General features: G+C 44.6%; 1 non-coding gene across 1 annotated transcript; it reads right to left on the reverse strand.

The window, feature by feature from the left end:
* Positions 1-12,606: 12,606 nt before the first annotated feature.
* Trnas-cga lies at positions 12,607-12,680 on the reverse strand. The gene has a single exon. It is a non-coding gene; the product is annotated as a tRNA-Ser (tRNA).
* Positions 12,681-24,380: the final 11,700 nt, after the last annotated feature.

Raw genomic sequence — 24,380 nt, forward strand, 5'->3', positions numbered from 1 at the left:
TCCACCCTCCGTCGCATGGAATCCCTGATGCGCTGATGCAGCCCTGAAGAATGGCGTATTGTATCACAGCCGTTCACAATACGAGCACGAAGAGTCTCTACATTTGGTACCGGAGTTGCGTAGACAGGAACTTTCAAATGCCCCCATAAATGAAAGAGGGTTGAGGTCAGGAGAGCATGGAGGTCATGGAACTGGTCCGCCTCTACCAATCCATCGGTCACCGAATCTGTTGTTGAGAAGCGTACGAACACTTCGACTGGAATGTGCAGGAGCTCCATCGTGCATGAACCACATGTTGTGTCGTACTTGTAAAGGCACATGTTCTAGCAGCACAGGTAGAGTATCCCGTATGAAATCATGATAACGTGCTCCATTGAGCGTAGGTGGAAGAACATGGGGCCCAATCAAGACATCACCAACAATGCCTGCCCAAACGTTCACAGAAAATCTGTGTTGATGATGTGATTGCACAACTGCGTGCGGATTCTCGTCAGCCCACACCTGTTGATTGTGAAAATTTACAATTTGATCACGTTGGAATGAAGCCTCATCCGTAAAGAGAACATTTGCACCGAAATGAGGATTGACACATTGTTGGATGAACCATTCGCAGAAGTGTACCCATGGAGGCCAATCAGCTGCTGATAGTGCCTGCACACGCTGTACATGGTACGGAAACAACTGGTTCTCCCGTAGCACTCTCCATACAGTGACGTGGTCAACGTTACCTTGTACAGCAGCAACTTTCCTGACTCTGACATTAGGGTTATCGTCAACTGCACGAAGAATTGCCTCGTCCATTGCAGGTGTCCTCGTCGTTCTAGGTCTTCCCTTGTCGTGCTAATCCATACATCAAATGGGCATCTGCCAACTCCGCATTTGTAAACATTGCACTGACTGCAAAACCACGTTCGTGATGAACACTAACCTGTTGATGCTACGTACTGATGTGCTTGATGCTAGTACTGTAGAGCAATGAGTCGCATGTCAACACAAGCACCGTAGTCAACATTACCGTCCTTCAATTGGGCCAACTGGCGGTGAATCGAGGAATTACAGTACATACTGATGAAACTAAAATGAGCTCTAACGTGGAAATTAAGCGTTTCCGGACACATGTCCACATAACATCTTTTCTTTATTTGTGTGTGAGGAATGTTTCCTGAAAGTTTGGCCGTACCTTTTTGTAACACCCTGTATAGTGATAAACACGCCCAGGCGTTTCTGCCTGCAACAGACCTGGCGTTAGCTGATGTGACGTCACGAACAAGCGCCGAGGCCTTCCTTTGAGTCGGTGTTGGTCTTACCCACCTGTATTGATGACGTAAATGGACAGTGATTGGTTATTATTTAGCAGTTGTCCGCAGCTCGTGGTCTTGCGGTAGCGTTCTCGCTTCCTGCGCACGGGGTCCCGCGTTCGATTCCCGGCGGTGTCAGGTATTTTTCCTGCCTCTTGTGGAGTGGGTATTGTGTGTCCTTCATCATCATTTCATCATCATTGACTAGCAAGTCGCCGAAGTGGCGTCAACTAAAAAGGACTTGCAATTCGGCGGCCGAAATTTCCCGTATGGGGCCTCCCGGCCAACAATGCCATACGATCATTTCATTTCATTTAGCAGTTGTCAAATAGCAGGGCCCAGCGAGCCTCGCAAATCCGAGGTTTGTCCGGAAAATACGTATAAAAGTTGAATAATAACTTTATTTTACAATTATTCAGGTATTACGATATGGTCTCCTTCAAAGTACTCGCTCTGAGACGCGATACACTTCTGCCAACGCCGTTTCCACTGTTGATAACATTGCTGAAAGTCTTCAGTTGTGATGTTGTTCAGTTGCCGTGTCGTTTCCGCCTTGATGGATTCTACATCTCGCAAGTGCCTCCCCCGAAGCACCATTTTGCATTTCGGGAACATGAAGAAGTCACACGGGGCTAAATCGGGTGAATAAGGCGGGTGGTCTGTCACGGTGATTGAGCTTCGGGCCAAAAACTCGCGCACAAATAGCGACGTGTGAGCGGGCGCATTGTCGTGATGAAGGATCCCCCTGCCCCCTTTTGCCAACTCCGGTCGAACTCGGGCCACACGAGCTCTGAGACGTGTCAGAACTTCAACGTAAAAATTTCCGTTCACTCTCTGGCCGGGAGGGATAAATTCCTTGTGAACAATGTCCCTAAATCAAAGAAAATAATCAACATTGTCTTCACATTCGACGTTGATTTTCGCGACTTTTTTGTTCTCGGTTCTCCTGCTGGTTTCCATTCCGTGCTTTGAGATTTGAGCTCCACATCGAATTCGTAAAACCAGGACTCGTCTCCAGTGATGACTCGGTTGAGAAAGTCCCCGCGTTCCTCTGCTTCCAACCAATCCTCACAGCGGTCAACCCTCTTTGCTTTCTGTTCTGGCGTCAAGAGCTTCGGTACGATTTTCGCACACAATTTCTTCATTTCAAGTTTTTGTGTCAGGATTTCTTGAACGATTGTTTTGGGGAGTGACAGCTCGTCAGCAATCATTCTGACTGTCAATGTACGGTCTTTAAGAACACAAGCCCGAATTCGTTCAACATTTGCATCGGAACTCGATGTCGACGGGCGTCCTGGGCGAGGGTCATCGTTCACTTCTTCTCGGCCATCCCGGAACCTTTTTAACCACTTGTTCACGGTTGGTTCCTTCGGGGAATTGTCTCCGTAAACCTGTTTCAAACACTCAAAAATCTCACGGCCATTCTTGCCTAGCTTTGCAAGAACCTTGATGTTGACGCGCTGTTCCTCGATCAGAGAGAGCTCCATGCCGATGGCAGGTGAAAAAGGGTAACTGTCAACAAAGTGCCACACACTCCCACCTTCACGCAGAGTACTCTGACTCGAACTGAGCGTTGATGGGATTGATTACGGCAGTAGTCCCACCTGGCGGTGACTGTAACTTGTAATATAAAGATATTATTCAACTTTTATACCTATTTTCCGGACAAACCTCGTACATCTACATATACATCCCGCTAGCGATGGGAGGGTCTCGAAGGTCAGAGACCCTCTGCTCCCGCGTCGCCGAGGTGGCGTGATGCCGATGAGGCGGGCGGACAGCGCCGCTGCTCGCCGTTGCGCGAGTTAGTGGCAATTACTGACGCCGTAATTGGCGCTGGACGGCGCACGGTTGGCTGCACTTCTGCCGGCCGCACTACGCCGGCTCGCTCTGGTCCGCTGCGCGTTTTAATAATCGACTGCCACAGCAATTAGCGAAAATTCGGCTTTAATAATTGCGCACTAATATGTCAGCGCTCTAAATTTTTGGCGAGCGCGCCAAACACCGAGTTGCTCCGTAGCGCTAGCGACGTTCAGTTTCCCATGTCCCTCGCCAAAAATATCCCCTTATCTCCCCCCCCCCCCCCTTTGCTGATCCTATCCGCGAGATTCTATTAGAGCGTGAAACACAATTTCTTCGTTTCGGTGTTAGACTTTAAACTGATTTACAAACTGCAGTGACGCACCGAAGCACGCCCAGTGTCCTGGAGAGGGCTACTAACATGTCCCGGAGCGCACGTAAAAAAAAAGAAGTTAAAAAAAATTGCAGCAGGCAGAGGAGGTGGGTAGGTCGTGACGGCGTATCTGCATTATCTCGTTCGTGCCGCTTTTTATTACCATTAACTAATTGTGACAGAATCGGTAGTTGAATTTTGTATTGTCCACTGAACGATAAAGGGCCGAGCGGCGATGCCTGTATTGTGCACCCGAATACACACAATTTCTGCAGCGGCAGGGTGTACAAAACATCTCAGAAGCTTTAGGGATTTATTTTTGATGTGAAAATATTAAGAGCGCTGTGGAAATTGCACTGTTAAATGCAGAGGAGAGAGCAGATAGATGGCAAGACTACATCGAAGGCCTCTATGAGGAGAATGACTTGTTCGATCATGTGATAAAAGAGTTAACAGGAGTCTACAGGGAGGAGGTAGCGGAACCAGAATAAAAATCAGAATTTAAAAAGGCTTTGCACGGTTTAAGACCGTACAAGGCAGAATGGATAGATAACATCCCATCGGAATTTCAAAAATTAATGGGGGAAATGGCAACAAAATGACAATTCACCTTGGTGTGTAGAATATATGAGACTGGCGATATACCACAGGACTTCCGGGAAAACATAATCCGCACAATTCCGAAGAGAGCGAGAGTCGACAAGTGCGAGAATTATCGAACATCAGCTTAACAGCTCGTGCATTCAAGTTACTGGAAAAAATAATACACAGAAGAATCGAAAAGAAAACTGAGGATCTGTTGGATGACGATCAGGTTGGCTTTAGAAAAGGTAACGCCACCAGAGACAGTTCTGATGTTGCGGTCGATAATGGAAGTAAGACTGAAAGAAAAATCGAGAGACGTTCATAGGATTCGTCGACTGGAAAAAGCTTTCGACAGTGCCAAATGGTGCAAGATGTTAGAAATTCCGAAAAAATTGGGGTAAGCTATAGGGAAAGTCGGGTAGTATACAATATGTACAGGAACCAGGAGGGAACAGTAAGAGTGGAAGCCCAAGAAGGAAAGGCTCAGATTAAAAAGGGAATAAGACTGGGATGTAGGCTTCTGTCTCCACTGTTCAATCTATACATTGAAGAAGCAATGACGGAAATAAAACGAAGGCTCAAGAGCAGGAGTAAAATTCAAGGCGAATGGATATTAGTGATAAGATTTGCTGATGACATTGCCATCCCCAGCGAAAGTCAAGAAGTAGTACAGGATCTGTTGAATGGAATGAATAGTTTAATGAATGCAGAATATGAAATGAGAGTAAATCGAAGGCAGACGAAAGTAATGGGAAGTAGCGGGAATGTGAACAGCGACAAACTTAACATCAGAATTGGGGATTACGAAGTAGACGAAGTTGAGGAATTCTGCCACCTGGGCAGCAAAAGAACCCTTGATGAATGGAGCAAGGAGGACATAAAAGGTAGACTAGCACTAGCAAAAAGGGCTTTCCTGGCGAAGAGAAGTCTACCGGTGTCAAACATAGGCCGTTATTTGAGGAAGAAATTTTTGAGAATGTTCATATGGAGCACAGAATTGTGTGGTAGTGAAACATGGACTGTGGGAAAACGGTAACAGAAGAAAATCGTAATATTTGAGATGTGATGCTGCATAGAAATGTTGAAAATTAAGTCGACTGATAAGGTAATGAATGAGTAAGTTCTGCGCAGAACCGGCGAGGAAAGGAATATAAGGACAACGCTGACAAGAAGGAGGGACAGGATGATAGGACATCGGTTAAGACGTCAGGGAATAACAGGGAACTGTATAGGTAAAAACTGTGGAGGAAGACAAAGACTGGAATATATCCAACAAATAATTGGGGACGTAGACTGCAAGTGCACTCAGAAATGAAAAGGTTGGCACAGGAAAGGAATTCGTTCGTGGCGGGCAGAGAGAGAGAGAGAGAGAGAGAGAGAGAGAGAGAGAGCGAAATTGAAATATTAGAAGTTTGTACGGGAATGGGTTCCAAAATCATTCGTTAGGGTGGTATGAAAGGATTCATTATACATGGCACAAAAAAGATATATCTATCACACACATTTGCATTTACAATGATCGCTCGAAGTGGCCAGCTCTTGCTTCCATGCATCCTCTCAGTCTGAGTTCCTTACTTTGCGGTACATGCGGAACACTCTAGGTGTGTTCCACCGTGTTAGGTCGACTTCATCTTGGATATGCTCCTTCAGAGCCACGCTCAACTGTAGACAAGGAAGCGAGTTAAAACGCATATTTAAGGTGAATTACACAAACAGGAGTCAGTACAAAGAATTCCATTAATATCCCCATGAGGAACGATTTTCAGACACATATTTGTATGAATTTTATCTAATGTTAATGTCAAGAATGAATCGCTAAAGTTTCTGACACACTTTTTTGTACACCCTGTATTGCACAGAGATGTTAATTTCTGACTAATGTGTTAACTGTAGGGGAGAATGTTGTGCCTAGAGGATAGTGTTTCTTCAAACGCAGTATGTTTATCGGACGGTACTTCAGTCTATTGACTGATTTTAGAACTACAAGAAAAAATACGTACCAGACAGAGCCATAAGCAGTACCAGCCATTTTCTACAGTTTTTGTTGTTGTTAGACATGAGGTTGTGATTTCTGCAGCATTTGTAAACGCTTCCCGTACTACACATTTAAGTGCAGTAAAACATACCAAAGCTTTTTGGACTATGTTGTCAGTTCTTCATGTATAGAATTTAATGGTGAATAAAATGTATATGTTTTTAAAACTGCCTATACAGTTTATAACGGGTATAAATACAGATATTTTATGTGGTACCTTGACATGTACACAAATCAGTGTGTTGATTGTTTTTTCTCTGCATCGAACAGTCTTTTGCACGAACACGTTACAAACTTTAATACCGAATGTTTTCTGCACGGTTCTAACTGTACTTCTAATTGGACTACGCCTGTCAATATGGAATAACCGTTTTGCGTGCACACGTCCACACTTCAACACCTGGCCTGCTGCCCAGGGGAAATCAAGCATTAATGGCTTGCTTTTGCCACATTTACTTGGAGGTACTAACCATCCTAAAAACATATGATTTGTAATAGTTATAGTTATTAGTCTGCAAATAACATAAATAGTTATGTAATGTTGTCCAGTACACTGTCCTCAGTCACTAATAGAAATATCTGTACTCATACCTGTTGCAGCCTGTGTAACATGTTGACATTTAAGCCGTACTTCGTCCGTCGTACACCGTCTTTTACCTTGGAACAGAAGATGGCCTTTTAACAAGGAACATACATTATGTGACCAAAAGTGTTCGGACACCTGGCTGAAAAAGACATACAAGTTCGTGACGCCCTCCACCGGTAATTCTGGAATTCAATATGGTGTTGGCCCACCCTTAGCCTTGATTACGGCTTCCACTCTCTCGTTCAATCAGGTACTGGAAGGTTTGTTTGGGAATGGCAGCCCATTCTGCACGGGGTGTTGCACTGAGAAGAGGTATCGATGTCGGTCGTTGAGGCCTGGAACGGAGTCGGCGTTCCAAAACATCCCAAAGGTGTTCTGCAGCATCCAGGTCAGGACTCTGTGCAGGCCAGTCCATTACAGGGATGTTATTGTCGTGTAACCACTCCGCCACAGGCCGTGCATTATGAACAGGTGCTCGATTGTGCTGAAAGATGCAACGCCATCCCCGAATTGCTCTTCAAGAGTAGGAAGCAAGAAGTTGCTTAAAACATCAATGTAAGCCTGTGGTGTGATAGTTCCACGCAAAACTACAAGGACTGCAAGCCCCCTCCATGAAAAACACCATCACACTATAACACCACCGCCTCCGAATTTTACTGTTGGCACTACACACGCTGGCAGATGATGTTCACCGGCCATTCGCCATACTCACTCCCTGCCACCGGATCGGCACATTGTGTACCGTGATTCGTCATTCCACACAACGTTTTTCCACTGTTCAATCGTCCAATGTTTACGCTCCTTACACCAAGCGAGGCGTCGTTTGGCGTTTACCGTTGTGATGTGTGGCTTATGAGCAGCCGCTGAACCATGAATTACAAGTTTTCTCACCTCCTGCCTAACTGTCATAGTACTTGCAGTGGATCCTGATCCAGTTTGGAATTCCTTTGTGATGGTCTGGACAGATGTCTGCGTCTTACACATTACGACCCTCTTCAATTGTCGGCGGAAGCTGTCAGTCAACAGACGAGGTCGGCCTGTACGCTTTTTTGCTGTACGTGTCCCTTCACGTTTACGCTTCACAATCACATCGGAAACAGTGAACCTAGGAATGTTTAGGAGCGTGGAAATCTCGAATACAGATGTATGACACAAGTGACACCCATCACTCGACCACGTTGGAAGTCCGTGAGTTTCGCGGAGCGCCCCATCCTGCTCTCTCATGATGTCTAATGACTATTGAGGTCGCTGATATGGAGTACCTGGCAGTAGGTGGCAGCACAATGCACTTAATGTGAAAAACGTATGTTTTTGGGGGTGTCCAGATACTTTTTATCACATAGTGTATGAACTGAGTTTCTTTAATGTCGTAATAATTTTACATGTCTTAAAAATGGAAAGTGGTTTTAGTTTCCAGTAGCTTCTATTTCAAAACGTATTTAACTTGTAACTGGTTTTTGATAATATGTCTGCTTAATTTGATTCAAAATGCTGGTTACTGGTATGTAGTAGAGTAATAATGTAACAAACAAACGATTAAATAAAATACTGATAAGATTTTATCAACTGCAGTGCTTTTAAGTTCCAATAAAATATTTGTTTCCTTAAGTGCATAGCTATGTTGTACCTTGGAACATGTCTTCACATTTCGAAAAACCTTACTTTTCAAATTAATTTTGTGTTATTTCAGAAAAAGATTGCAGAATATATAAAGTGAAGGCCGTCATTTAAAAATGGAATAAGGAAATATGTTAAACTTCTACAACAGGGCTGTCTATAGGCGAAAATTTGAAAGTGTACCAAGGAACAACACTATTCCCCACTGTAAGCGAACCCATTACGTCGTTACTGGTGGAGTTGGTGCCCTAAAACTACTACGGTTAAGGGGCAATTGTACAGACGTGCAGCGTTAATATGTTTCTATGAGTAGTTTTACGTAGCGATAAAAATGCATTCCACAAATTAGCAAGGAGTGTGCACTGGCATGTGTTCCATCACGGCTCGGTGCAACTTCCCAGCATTGGGCATATACTGCCATACAATGCACCTAAACTAAACTTATCACTATTTACAGTAGGTGCTTTAACTTACGTCCAAGGGCGGAAAAGTCGCACGACATCTTCTGAACATCATATCAAACACGAGTCGAAATCACAAACGGAATTCTAACTCTTAGAAAGTACGGCGATTGTTGGCGTACTCCCTATCTTTTAAAACAGCTCCGAAGAATCACGGAAAACCTAGATCTGGGTGGCCAAACGGGGATTTGCATCGCCCTCCTCTGGAATGTGAGCTTAGTGTGTCTTAACCTCTGCTGCACATCAGTTGGTTCGGAAAACAATTCACCTAAGAAGAATATTTAGAAATATTGAAAACAAATCGACAGCAACATATCTTCAGCTCTCCGGAATATGTGTGTAGGTGATCGCTATTCTCGTGTCACATAAACGAGAACGAAAAGACTTATAAAGGCAACGAGAAAACTAGATGTAACGTCTTTCGAGAAGCACCTGCGAGTACGATCTAACTTTTACGATCAAATTTTGCTCGCAGATTAAACGAGACTCTTACAGGCGCCGTAAGACGCGCGAAGTGTCCGTATTTTCGCCGATGCTGTTCCGACGGCAGTCTGGGAGACCGTAACGTAACGCCAGGTTTAGGGGCGGGTCTGGGTTTCATGGCACCTGAGTTGTATTGGTGGGCGCGATGCTCACTAATCAATTAGCGCGACGTGACTCGAATGCAAGACGGGCGTAGCTAACAGGGTGGCGTTCACCTGCCTTCCTTTGTGCGTGTACTTAAACAGCCACTCCGCACCGCCAAATACACTAGATTCACTCTAAGCAATGTCGTATCACCAAAATTACATTCAATAAAATGACAAAAATTTATTTTCAGTATGCACCTTGACAAAAATATCAATCGTGGACAAGGTGGCTATCTCATAAAGCCGTAACGTGATATGCGTTCCGTTCCACTAATAGTATCCAATCTCTACTCGATAACCGCCCATGTCCCGTCCACCGAAGAATAGTGGTTGTGCTAATGATGTTGGCAGTTTGTACTATGACCACTTACGCACCTCGCAACTATGTGAGGAAAACGCAAATCATTGACATAGTCGTTGAAGAGGATATCGACAGATGCAATGGTTCTGGCTAACCTCCTTCGGCACCTGGCGCGGTACGGCTGAAACGAAAATGAAAGTCTCGGGAAAAGCGTATTTAGCATGCCTGTAGATGCTGTCACTCTAGTGTTTGAGAAAACGGTTGATGTTCAGGCTACATTTAAGGACTCATCAATACTTAACCGCGCAACGTTACTGTACGTGTTTCCGAGCAATACGTGTAAATTTATTCGGAGTTACGCCTATTAGAAGTTGTAGTGTGGCGCAACACACCAAATGCGAAATTGTATCGGCGTGGTTCGCCTGTAGGCAGCAGCTAATGAAGGTCTGTACTTCGTATGCTTACAGCCTCGGCTGCTTTTAGGGAACATCATGCACAGCTTTTCTAGGCATCTATAGTTCCCTCGGAGCTTTTCGGCTACCTTCCTTCTGTTGTCTACGAAATCTAGGTGATCATTCTATACCTATTCATCAGACATAAGCTATCCTACACATGTACAATGTGCACAGTTGAAATGGCTCAAATGGCTCTGAGCACTATGGGACTTAACATCTATGGTCATCAGTCCCCTAGAACTTAGAACTACTTAAACCTAACTAACCTAAGGACATCACACACATCCATGCCCGAGGCAGGATTCGAACCTGCGACCGAAGCAGACCACCGAGGCCGGCCCCACAGTTGAAAATGTCCTGAAAATGTATTTAGTGAGTTTTATCATTTTGGCAGTGGTTTCTCATACACACTTCAGACCTGTCGTTACACTGTAATGATCAATGAATATTTGTCACACTACAGCATCACTTTTACATTCTTTTGGTCATGAAATTTTATTAATTCAGGTGACCTTGTTAACTAAGCATTTAAATGTGCATAAAAGTCCTACATCCGTATTTTGGAAGCCACATTTTGGTATGTTACGGAGGGTACTTATTGAAACAATACCATTTGTCTTCTTACCTGTTCCACTAGCGAATGATGCGCGGGAAAAACGACTGCTGGTAAGACTTCGTGTGTTGTTGTTGTGGTCTTCAGTCCGAACACTAGTTTGATGCAACACTCCATGCTACTCTGTCCTGTGCAAGCCAGTCGAGCAAGGTCGAGACGAGTAGCATAAGAGGAGCAACAAAATTGCGGATTTCCGGTACCGGGAATCGAAGCCTGGCCTCCTGGGTGAGAGCTAGATATCCTAGCCACTAGACCACACCGGATAACGACACAAGTGCTTCTCCAGCGAACACAGCAAGCGGCCTCTTCATCTTACATCTTCCTGAATCTGTTTCCCGTATTCATCTCTTGGTCTCCCTCTGGAAATTTTACCCCTCACACTTCCCTCCAGTACTAAACTGGTGATCCCTGGATGTCTCAGAATGTGTCCTATCAACCGATCCCTTCTTCTACTGAGGTTGTGCCATTAATTTCTTTTTCTTTCCAGTTATATTAATTACCTCCTCATCAGTCACGCGATCTACACATCTGATCTTCATCATTCTCTGTAGCACCACATTTCAAAAGCTTCTATTCTCTTCTTGTCTAAACTGTTTATCATCCACTTTTCACTTCCGTGCATGGTTACTCCCCACATAAATACTTCCAGAAAAGACTTCCTAACGCCAAGTCGACATTCGCTATTAATATATTTCTCTTCTTCAGAAACGCTTTTCTTGCCATTGCCGGTCTTGGTTTTATATCCTCTCCACTTCGGCCATCATCAGTTATTATGCTGCCCAAATAGCAAAACGCATTTACTACTGTGTCTTGTTTCCTAATCTAATTCCCTCAGCATCATTTGATTTAATTCGACTACATTCTGTTATCCTTGTTTTGGGTTTGTTGATGTTCATACTATACCCTCCTTTCAGACTTGGTATGAGCTCCAATATGTGAATTATTTTCCGTCACACACGCACTCTCTAGAGAGATCTTTGGTTTTCGAGTAACTGAACAAAACACTGTTACAGTGATGTGTCGTAAATTGAAAAAAAAATATCATTATGTTTTCGTTTATATTTTGTAACGCAACAGTACTTTTGATAATCTCTGATATCTCGTTACATTATCTGCCTTGTTGATTGAGAAATAATAGAACATTGCGTATGCAAAGTAGGACAAATAATAAACCTGTACTCAAACCACACATGAAGGACAAGTTGGTGTAAAATAATGTACCATTCCAGAAAGACAATTACTAACTGTTGTGGGTCGGCAGGAGAGCCAACACCGGGTTACAAGAGGAAGCCGAAAGGCACGCGTTTTAGCTCACGCAGGCTGGCGTGAGGTCTGGAACAGGACAAGGAAATTAGAATTTAGGAAAACGGACGTAGCTGGTGGAATACTTAACTTTAATCCATTAATGGTGAACGTCGGTCTTGACGGTACATTATTACAGTATCAATAGTTACTGATAATGGCGCCTTGGTAGGTCGTAGCAAATGACGTAGCTGAAGGCTATGCTAACTATCGTCTCGGCAAATGAGAGCGTATTTTGTCAGTGAACCATCGCTAGCAAAGTCGGTTGTACAACTGGGGCGAGTGCTAGGAAGTCTCTCTAGACCTGCCGTGTGGCGGCGCTCGGTCTGCAATCACTGATAGTGGCGACACGCGGGTACGACGTATACTAACGGACCGCGGCCGATTTAAAGGCTACAACCTAGCAAGTGTGGTGTCTGGCAGTGACACCACATTAACATTAAACATTGAAGCTTTTGTTGTATCAGATGGATACATATTGTGCAGTACGTGGCAAGCGGCGTGGATAGCATCACGACGCCATCAAAAGCGTCTTACGAAACGAAAGTTCCTGGCCGGACCGAGACTCGAACTCGGGGCCTTTGCCTTTCGCGGGCAAGTGCTCTACCAACTGAGCTACCCAAGCACGACTTACGCCCTGTCCTCACAGTTTTACTTCTGCCAGTATCTCGTCTCCTACCTTCCAAACTGTACAGAAGCTCTCCTGCGAATCTTGCAGAACTAGCACTCCTGAAGGAAAGGATATTGCGGAGACATGGCTTAGCCACAGCCTGGGGGATGTTTCCAGAATGAGATTTTCACTCTGCAGCGGAGTGTGCGCTGATACGAAACTTCCTGGCAGATTAAAACTGTGTGCCCGACCGAGACTCAAACTCGGGACCTTTGCTTTCGCGGGCAAGTGCTCTACCAACTGAGCTAACCAAGCACGACTCACGCCCCGTCCTCACAGCGCACACTCCTCTGCAGAGTGAAAATCTCATTCTGGAAACATCCCCCAGGCTGTGGCTAAGCCATGTCTCCGCAATATCCTTTCTTTCAGGAGTGCTAGTTATGTAAGGTTCGCAGGAGAGCTTCTGTAAAGTTTGGAAGGTAGGAGACGAGGTACTGGCAGAAGTAAAGCTGTGAGGACGGGGCGTGAGTCGTGCTTGGTTAGCTCAGTTGGTAGTGTGGTGTCACCGCCAGACACCACACTTGCTAGGTGGTAGCCTTTAAATCGGCCGCGGTCCGTTAGTATTCGTCGGACCCGCATGTCGCCACTGTCAGTGATTGTGTCTTACGAAACGTTTGCGAGCATATACACCGAGGGGCGACGCCAGGCACGGCGCACGGCAGTAGGAGAGACACGCAGGCAGATTGCGGCAGATACGATGGGACGGTAGTTGAGATGGATTAAGAATGGTTAATGTGATTTGAAGAAATGTGTTAACTGGTATAGGAAAGATCATATAAGGAGATGATAAGTTAGAAGCGTCGCGCGATTATGGCGGCGTGTACAGAAACATGGAGTCAGGTCACGAAGTGTCTGGTGATAGATGGTGCCATATCTAAAGTGAAATCAGAAATTGAGTATTAAAAGGAAGCGATTATAAATATTTCTTATGCATTTAAACAGAAACCTTTGACAAATAATTTCTGTACAGACAGAAACGACATGACTCATCACAATGCCAAGTCATCACAATGCGACATAAGCTTTTATAAAACTGTGGCGGCAATGTTTGTCTTTCTCAAGTGGGTAATAACAAAAAACAATTCAATGAATAAAGTAATAAAATTGATTCTGATACATAATCAGATTTAAATATTGTCAGGTTGAATAGTCGTGCAGCAATCTTAATATGGTTCTCCAACTACTAATGGTAAAGTTCATGAACATAGTTTTTTCCCTGTATCACTGACTGGTGATGAAACTCAACTATAAAATTAAGCGAATCAAACATAGCTCGAGCCCCCAGCATAATGAGTAGCAAAGCCAGCGTTCGGAGCTCAAATTTCTCAAATTCAAATCAGCACTAACGTAGCAAAATGCAAGTCTGATGTACACATGACGTAACGAATCTACGTATCGACCAGCATTGCAATAAATAAAGCCTCCACTAACAAAATGAGTTAAAGTTAGGTACAGTACAGATAACTCGGAGTCCGATCCGGCTTAACTCGTGAACTACTTGCAGAATAAACCACAGTCTTGGCCGGTGTGGATTTCTGAACTACCACCTATGGTGAATGTCGTTACGGAAAACTTTTAAGTCTTGAAAGTGAGCAGCTAGACTAGCATCAAAACTGATGTAAGTATTCCGGAGGACATTTGTGTTCAACGTCCCGTCGACATAGAGACCACGAGAGACGGAGCACAAGCTCGGATTAGGGAAGGTTGGAGAAGGAAAGCGGCCGTGCACTTTCGCAGGAACCAACCCGACATTTGCCTTAAGTGCTTTAGGGAAATAACAGAAAACCCAAATCTGTATGGCCGGAAGGGGCGGTTGATCCGTTGTCCTTCCGAATGAGAGTCCAGTGTGGTAACCACTGTTGCACCTCGCTCGGTAGGTAAGTATTGCCTCTACAGCCCCGCACAGAACAATAGCGCTGAGGCAAGATGACCACCGCCTTTTACAAGTATGGTACCTCCTTCCCAGGATGTTGCAAGCATCCACGTGACGTGATGACTTAGGGCATTCAGCAGCCTTATTTACAATGCGTTATACAATAATGCGATCTTAAATTTGGATGCAATTAGATGTTCACTAAAAATACACGTCGCACATCATTCCATGTAAAGCAGTTTGACTGCAAATGAAAGATAAACAAATGCGCATTTTAATTGCAGTGATAGAATTCATTTTATGCTCTGTACCTTGGGCAGTTATTACACAGACATGTACGACATCCCTATGTCACGGGAATTTACCTGTTACTTCCACTGCTGCGCTGCCTCTCTCATCAAATGAAGAAAACACGTGGGTCCCAGACTGGTGTTGGGACCGGGACAACTAAACATGGTGACCGATGGAATTTTTGATAATGCAAATTGCATATCATGATCTGATAACCGCTCTATGTGATGTGACTAGACAAAATTCTCGGATTTCTTATTCGAATGACTACAGGTTCAGGTTGTACGATAACAGAAAAATATATTGAAAATTAGTAAAGTCGAATTGTTGCGTCTCTCCCACAAAAAGATCTGAAAAATTAAACTAGAAGAAATATTATTAACATAAATACGTGGACCGATATTGCAATAAAGTATTCACATTTCGAATGAAAGCTAGCTTAATATATTGGAAATTATTCAGAGCTACTGACAACGAAGAAAAAATTGATAGCCGCGCCCTGGTTTTTTTGTACAGATAGTATAAATATTGCCGTATGGACTCTCTGGTCCGTAATCGATGTATCAGTTATATGTTCCTTTATACAAGCATACACAAAATTTTATACACAAAGAAATTTATAGTAAGGAGATCTTACATGTACAATCCACAGGACGTGTCTCGACGCTGTAATTTCTCCACGAGATCGCAATTATAATCAGTTTAGTGTGACTTATTTAGTTTATCAGAGAGTTAATCCTCAATTAATTTTCTTTCTTGTTTAGACAGTATGTTACTTTCTTTAAAGCTGATGAAAATCTGCGAACTCTTTTACCTACAATTGTAATGTGTAGGGACTGAAATGCTCATTTTTGACTCACTTCGTAAATCTTTCTAGTTTCTAATACGCAAATAAGATACTGTACTGGGTTCAGCATCAACTCATGTTTTTTGAAGGACAATATTTTCGGCTTTGTTAGTTTTACTTCAAAATTACTATAAACATTTATTCAGTTTGGTGTTAAAACCCATATTTTGTTCGTGTTTACGTTCAGATAAATGTATTTTGGAAAAAGGATTCAGACGTGATCAAACAAAATTTTCTGCTTTTTCAGCCATACATGTTCCGGTGAAATTTCGGCATCATCAGCGAGTTCATTTTATTTTCTTAATATCACATGCTAACTGTTCACCTAGCTGTCTTTTGTCAGCACTATAGTTGATATTTATGTAAATTTTGTTATCAGCAATGTTTGTGGTTTCACATTGCAATGCTTCAACGAAAAAAAAAAAAAATGGCTCTGAGCACTATGGGACTTAACATCTGAGGTCATCAGTTCCCTAGAACTTAGAACTACTTAAACCTAACTAACCTAAGGACATAACATACATCCATGCCCGTGACAGGGTTCGAATCTGCGACCGCAGCAGTTTCAACGAAACTGTATTCGCAAATGCACTGTGCTATTGTTAACGAAGTGTTCAACTGTCAGTTGTTGTGGCTAACTCATAGTTCCTCACGTATATGCATCATTCGCGTTACATAAGGTGAATGTTTACATCTGCATCCACGCGCATGCACTGTTAGCCATTGTACGGCGAATTTCGGAGGATCTCTTGCGCTCAAGCTAGTCATCACCTTTCCTGTTCCATTCGCAAAAGGAGCGAGAGAAAAACTACTGCCTTCATGCCTCCGTATGAGCCCTAATTTCTCTAATATTTCTTCATAGTCCTTACGCGAAATATACTTCAGCGGCAGTAGAATCGTTCTGCAGTCAGCAGCAAATGCCGGTCCATGTTTTCCCGATAGCCTTTCGCGAAAACGACGTCGTCTCCCCCGCATGAGGTACGAGTTGAATTCACGAAGCATCTGTGTAATGTTAGCGTGTTCATTGTAAGATGAAATTGCTTTGATGCCCTTCTTTAATAGAAGGGTGTCAACCTTTTACCTGGGCCACATCGGAAGAATACGAGTGTTTTTTGGGCCGCACATGATATACTTAACACGAACAATAACAGCTGAGAAAATAAAAGAGAAAAAAGAAAGAGATGGGGAGAGAGAGAGAGAGAGAGAGAGAGAGAGAGAGAGAGAGAGAGAGAGAGAGAAACGAATGGACGAGTGAGAGTTGGGCCCCCATGTGGCTCGCGGGCCGCGGGTTCGACAGCCTTGATTTTTTTGACCTGGTGGGGTCCCAAACACTCGAGCAATGCTCAAGAAAGATCGCACTAGTTTTCTATACGCGGTCTGCTTTATAGGTGAGCTACACTTTCCTAGAATTCTTTCAGTAAATCTTCGTTACTACCGATCTTATGTGCTCGTTACATTCCACGGCAAGTCGTGTGATTATCGTTTTCCCTGCCCTACAAAATAACGTAGAGTTGCACTTTCTCGCTCTGAGAGCCCTGCTGCCCTAGTGTCGGCTGCTGAAGACGTGGTGTACAGAGCGCGATGGCCGCCCTCTGAACGAGTGTGTCTGCGGCGCGGCGCGCAGGCTGTGCGCGCGGCGGCGGTAATTATCGGGCCACCAAACCGTTTGAAATCGCAGCGGTGGCGGTGGCGGTGCCCGGGCCGTGTTATCGACTGCGCCAGCGCCCGGGACGCCTCTCAGGCAGCGTTCGGCTCCGCGGCTCGCGAGCGCCCGGCCGGCGTGTCCCGCTGCCGCTGCCGCTCTCACCGCTGCCTCTCGCTCCCTCCGCGGTGCGCGTCGCTAGCCCCCCCCCCCCTTCCCCCACCATCACACCCTCTCACTCGCTCCGCCTGCGGTCCGCTACCGCCTTCTCGCTTCCGCCGCCGCGGTACCGGTGCGCCGCTAACGCACTCAGGCCGGCCTCTGATCCCACGCCAGCCGTGAATAATGAATGCGCGCCCAGGAAAGGGAAAAAGGCTTCTGCTCGCGGCGCGTTGCAGAAATGGCGTTGCCGGTGGTTAACTTGGAAATTCAGGAATTTCGCGCACCGCGCCGGAGCTCCCGCCAGACTGCGTGCGCAACCGCCCTTACGGAAGGGCACGGATACGATTCGCACATTTGCTCAATTCCGATATATACGTTCTGAACCATTTCTCCTTTTTACGGTTCGTGCCTCAGTCTGTAAAAACGGAGCTCTTATAGGATCGCTTTGTTGTCCGTCTCCCCGACTGCCTATCTGACTGTTAAGAACCCTTTTTTCTCAGGAAGGGGTAGACTATCAAGGTAAAAGTTATGTCACGTATTAAGGTCTATGGTCCCTCGACAGTATAAATATTTTAAACCTCTAAGTCAATCTAATCAAAATGTGTCACATATGTTGATACTCCAGAACTCACTCATCAAAAACTGTAGGGTATTGCATTGTATTTTAACCGGGGACCTAGAAACGACGGAGAGACTCCGTCCCCGCCGCAGCCGCAGTGGTCCACAATCCCACGACGACTACGGCTCGGGGCACACAGTTTCAAATACCGGCTCCATGGCCATTGTTCGGTCTTCACAGCTGAGCTATTTGCCCTCTATCAGGCTGTTCTTTACATCCGCCGCCACCTACATTATGCTTATGTCATCTGCTCTGATTCCCTGAGTGCCATCCAGAGCCTCAGTGATCCGTATCCGGTTCACCCTTTCGCGCACCGGATCCAACGCTCTCTTCAGCAGCTGGCGGATGACGGTTCTCCGGTTACGTTTATGTGGGTTCCTGGCCATGTCGTTACCCCTGGGAACGAAGCTGCCGATGCCGTGGCCAAGGCTGCGGTGCTCCAGCCTCGGACAGCTTCTTTTTGTGTGCCTTCATCTGATTTTAGCAGGGTCATTTGTCAGCGCATTTAATCGCTGTGGCATGCCGATTGACCGAGCGAGGTGGCGCAGTGGTTAGACACTGGACTCGCATTCGGGAGGACGACGGTTCAATCCCGGGTCCGGCCATCCTGATTTAGGTTTTCCGTGATTTCCCTAAATCGCTCCAGGCAAATGCCGGGATGGTTCCTTTCAAAGGGCACGGCCGACTTCCTTCCCCGTCCTTCCCTAATCCGATGAGACCGATGACCTCGCTGTCTGGTCTCCTTCCCCAAAACCAACCAACCAACCAACCAACCAACCATGCCGATTGGTCTACACTTACTGAAAACAAGCTTCGGGCCTCGAAACCTCTCCCCACGGCTTGGACGACCACGCTCTTCTCGGCGGGAGGAGGTCGTTTTGGCCCGATTACGGATTGGACACTGCCGGTTCAGCCACCGCCATCTGCTGACGGCTGCGCCGGCGCCGTTCTGCCCACGTGGGCAATTGCTAACGGTACGCCACATTTTAACGTCCTGTCCGAATTTTAATACACTGCGCATTGATCTTGGCCTGCCATGTACTCTGGATGAAATTTTAGCGGATGACCCAGGAGCAGCTGCTCGCGTTCTTCGTTTTATCCACTTGACAAACCTGTCCAAGGACATTTGATTATGCTGTTTTCTTTTAATCCCTTGCCTGTTATTGTGCCTTTTATAGTGTTGTCCTTTTTAGTTGCTGTTTTAACATTGTGCCTCGCAGTGCATTCATGATTTAGTCTGGGCGCTAAGGACCAACATATTTGTGCGCCCTAAAACCACAAAAAAAAAAAAAACAAACGACGACTACTGCATTCACTTCACCCTTCCGCTGCCCCACACGTAACCCAGGATTATTGTGCGGTTCGGCCCCCGGTGGACCCCCCCAGGCAACGTCTCACACCAGACGAGTGTAACCCCTATGTTTGCGTGGTAGAGTAATGGTGGTGTACGCGTACGTGGAGAACTTGTTTGCGCAGCAATTGCCGAGATAGTGTAGCTGAGGCGGAATAAGGGGAACCAGCCCGTATTCGCCGAGGCAGATGGAAAACCGCCTAAAAACCATCTACAGACTGCCCGGCTCACCGGACCTCGACACAAGTGGCGGAGACCAGGCCCTCCTTCCCACTCCGGAAAGCCGTGCGTTAGACCGAAAGGATAACCGAACGGGCCAACTGTAGGCTACTTGCCGTTGACCTAGAATCATGAAATATGGCAATAACCGTGGCTCAACAGTAACGAAAAAATCCGAAAGGTGTCAACTTGTAATTTCAACACACGAAGAGAACATTTTTTGTCATTTATTATCGATCTGTGTGCCCTCTGTTAAGACCCCTTTCTCTCTGGAACAGGTTGGCGTTCAAGTTCCTATTTATGCCACATATTAACTCCTATGGCCCCTTGGCAGCGTAAAACGTTTAAGCTTCTAAGTCAATACAGTCAAAATATACGGCCATTTATGTCACACATTTTGATACTCGAAAACTCACTCGTGAAAACCTATAGGGTACTTCCGTTGACGTAGAACCATGAAATTTGTGTAGAAGCAAGGTTTCACAGTACCAATAATGTAAAAAATCCGGAAATTTGTAAATTGTAATTATATCAGATAACAAATATCTGTTTTCCATTAGAACATACAGTACCGTACATTGCATTCATCAACCTTCAGAAGCATAATAGACGTACGCTACTAAGTTGTAGTCTTGTTTTAGAAAGTAAATAAAAGATATTTTATTAAATATTCTGTATCTACATATGTAAACTGAAGTCACCTGCTTGATTCTTTTTGTACGTTCGGGCTAGTCTGAGGAACTACTTTATAGATTTTGATCGGTCTTGGAATTTCCGTGCTGGCCACGGTTGCCGAGCGGTTCTTGGCGCTTCAGTCCGGAACCGCGCGACTGCTACGGTCGCAGGTTCGAATCCTGCTTTAATATTTTTTTTTATTCAAAAAAATTTAAAAACCTCTCTCACACCGGCCTGATTTAGCTTCACTGATCAGGATGGTAAAAACATGCGTGTGTTAAGGGAATTTTCATTCACAAAGCAGGCTTATCACATTCACACAGTTCAATACTGTTCTGTCCTGATTAAATTGAGCTTAACTTCAATTCCATAAGACAGTGAAGCAATTTCGAAGTCTAGGTGCGACGAAAATTGTCAGTCGATCTCCTGAAAACAGTTGTAATAATTATTAACTTTCGGTTATCACATGGGGAAGACCAGAGATCTGCTGGTAAGACAGTGTTAGCCTATTTATTTGAAGTAACTGGATATCTTGAGCATACAAAACGGCAGGTTCGTCCAGTGTAAATCAGATGTTCCCCACTGATGCCGTGCAACACAGCCTAGTAAGCAGACACTGTCAATAATAATCAGTTAAATAATACACGAACACACTTACTTTAGTTCATGTATTAAATTCCTTCTCATACAGAATCTCATCAAGATGGCGACTAGCTCAACAATACATACATATACATCCTCCTTCTTTCACGGCTAATCGGCAAGATTCTAATCCTTCTTTTCATAAGAGTAAACGTAGATAGCAGAGAAGCTATTCCATGGAGTAAATGCAAGCTCCAAGGAATAATAGGGCTTGAAACTACTTTACATTGATAATCATCGAATATTAAAGTTTAGGAATCGGTAAGATAAGAAGAGATATTTCGAGATATGTGCTGAATTATATAATTTATAAAATTTCTGAAAATATCGCGGAGAGATCGCTGCAAGAGACATTACACTGCCTCTGTCATGCATGTGTGTGATGTACTTAGGTTAATTAGGTTTAAGTAGTTCTAAGTTCTAGGTGACTGATGACATCCGATGTTATGTCCCATAGTGCTTAGAGCCATTTGAACCTTTTTTTGAATTTCCATGACCCCCGTGACCGATATGTTTCCACTATCTATACTGAAAACTGGCAAAAATTATTGAAATTTTCGATTCCCAAAATGGATGAACTGTGTAGTTAAGCTTTCACTTAACCCTCAGTCCACGTGTCCTGCTAGCATTTGGCCAATGTTTTGTTTCATTGGAACAACGATATCGATATCTAACTCAATATGTGTCCTCGCTTTGTTTTCACTATTTGGGGAGTGTTAATTACGATCAGGTTAACACATCTATGGCAGAATTTCTGCAGCGTGTTCCCTATACGATAACAGCCGATTTATTACTGTATTAATTTCATTTGCAATTAATTTCAGACATTGCAACATTTCAGCGATTTGACTGCCCGTATCCCTGCTGTCGGTGTTATTTTATGTGTTGCAGCTTGTATAATCTAATGTAAACAACAGTGTAGTTGTTTTAAATTCGCTTTTTATAAGTAACTGCATGAACATTGCGAAATTTGGAAGTCGACTACTTAGCGGAGAGGAGTATTACTGGAGGAGAATTCCGTCTAGCACCGCTCCCTCATACTGATCTGAAACGTGCGATAAAGAAAGCTGCTTTCCATCACTGAACAACTCAACAATATAAGTCCATGCACGTAGCGGCCATACAAATGGATATCTCTCCTCGACCTTGGTTCGACTGTGTGAGGCATAGTAGATGTCATGTGATACCTATCATTCGAATGAGCACATTTACACCGATTAAAAGTTCTAGACCCTGGACACTGCTATAAGGATCAGTCTGACGTGGCAGACCTGAAACATATAAGACTGGCGTACACTGAATACAAAGATGCGTAAGACGTACTGCACTATCCCATTGCAAATATCATTTACACGCTTATGACCTTCGGTTATACCTAAGTGCAAGCCCAACAAATCTCCACACATCCGTCCAGAGCGTAAATGTTGACTTCCTTACCTTATCAGAATGGGCGCAGAGCATCGAAAACGCAAGCAATCTTAGTCGCTCACAAAAGACTTATTACTCCTCAGTTCAGAGAATCTCTTCCACCCATAATTCTAAAGAGCACAGAAATCACCTTTTCTTCTTCTGCGAAGAATTCGTGGAATATTCTGGACAATCACCCCGACTAGACTAAACAAACAACTGCATTTTGTAAGGTGTCGGCATCACTTCATTCGTTACAGAAACATCAGAAAGTATTTCTTCTCGAGCTTAAAGAGGAACTCTTAGAGTCACTAATATTCGCCATCCTTGATTATGGTGATCCTATTCTCCAAGGGCTTTCGTATGAGAGCTCACGTCGGCTGGAACTGGCGATGAATGCTTGTGTGCGATACATTCGTGAGTACGTTATTTCGACCATATCATTCCTGCCTATGAACAATTGTTGTGGCTATGTGCTAAGCGTATAGATTATCACACCCCGTGTCTGCTGTAACGTCTTCTCAATCATTTCACTCCTTCCCTTTCATCTTCAACCCTTACACAACTATCTGAACAACACAGCAGAAATATTCTCGACAAAGTGAAACCCTCTCTATACCACTACACACCAGTGCCATGTTCTGTGAATCATTTTCTGTATCAGGAACCCGACTTTGGAACAATCTGTGTCAAAATATTACAGAAATTAAAATCCTTTCAAACTTCAAAAGACAACTAATGTCCACCTTCTATCATAATAGCTATCTCCTTTGCAGCTCACTCTCACCACCCCTCCCTCCCCCACAACTTTTTCCTCCTCTTGTCTACAGAGTTCTCCGTTCAAATTCTCTTCTTTCCTAGCAGCATCCGCACTGAAGTACGCCCGCCCTCTTGCGTGAATCTGGAGTAGCGAGCATGAAGAAAATGGGCGGGGGCTGCAGATAGGTGGCGATCGGTGGGAGGATGGGTCGGCCTTGAGGCGTGCCGAGATAGTGTGCGCAGTTGCGGTAACACTGTCTCCATGTGGCGCAGGTGTTAACGCACCTGCCTAGTAAGCAGGAGATCCCGGGTTCGAGTCCCGGTCCGGTACACATTCTCACTCGTCGCAGCTGATTCCGCGTAATGTCGCGATGTAGGTGACATCAGTAATCCCTTTTTTTTCCTTCCTTTCCCCCGCCCCCCCCGCCCCCCACCACAACCACCACCTTCAGTTTTCGCGTAATGTATCACAGCTGCAGATTCCGTGTGGTCTCTGCTCTTAGGACATATCCGAAAGAACAAACACCACGCGTTCATTTAAGTATCACCTAGTTCAGTTTTTTGTCCATGTTTACGAATAGGGGTTTTGTTTTAATAGTGAACTTCGTGTCTTCATCACAATGCTGAAGCGCTCAGTGGCGTGGGAGTGGAAGAACACTACTGGATAAAACCTGATCCTCAAGATAAATTCATTGTGATAAACCGTTTCTGCAAGGATGGTTCATACTCTAAAACTGCATTAATTAAAGAAATTCAATGAAAATTAACGAATGATGACATACATTTCTCGAAAAAAGAAAACTGCAAACTTCTGACAAGTGACAGTACATGTTAAGAGTAAGTCACCAAATAACTTAAAAATTGTGTCTTGTATGCTTTCCGTTCACGTCACCTCAGAATTTACCGAAACAGAATCATCGGTGACTGGTGAAAACCAGCCGAAGAGGGAGACAAGCATTCAGTAAATGAAATGAGTATTTGGTCATTTATTTCTACTCTCATGCTCATAAATTAAGGATAATGCTGATACATGGTGAAACAACGCTCTAGTGGGCGGTTTGCGGGTTTAAATCATTTCGGGTATGATCATGCGTTGCATCTGACCTGCGGTTGTCGCACGGTGGCGATGGCAGCAATCCACAGACGCAGAGGTGTGTTGGTGCATGTC

The sequence above is a fragment of the Schistocerca piceifrons genome, chromosome 3 (assembly GCF_021461385.2).
Source record: "Schistocerca piceifrons isolate TAMUIC-IGC-003096 chromosome 3, iqSchPice1.1, whole genome shotgun sequence".
In the NCBI taxonomy this organism is placed as follows: Eukaryota; Metazoa; Arthropoda; class Insecta; order Orthoptera; family Acrididae; genus Schistocerca; species Schistocerca piceifrons.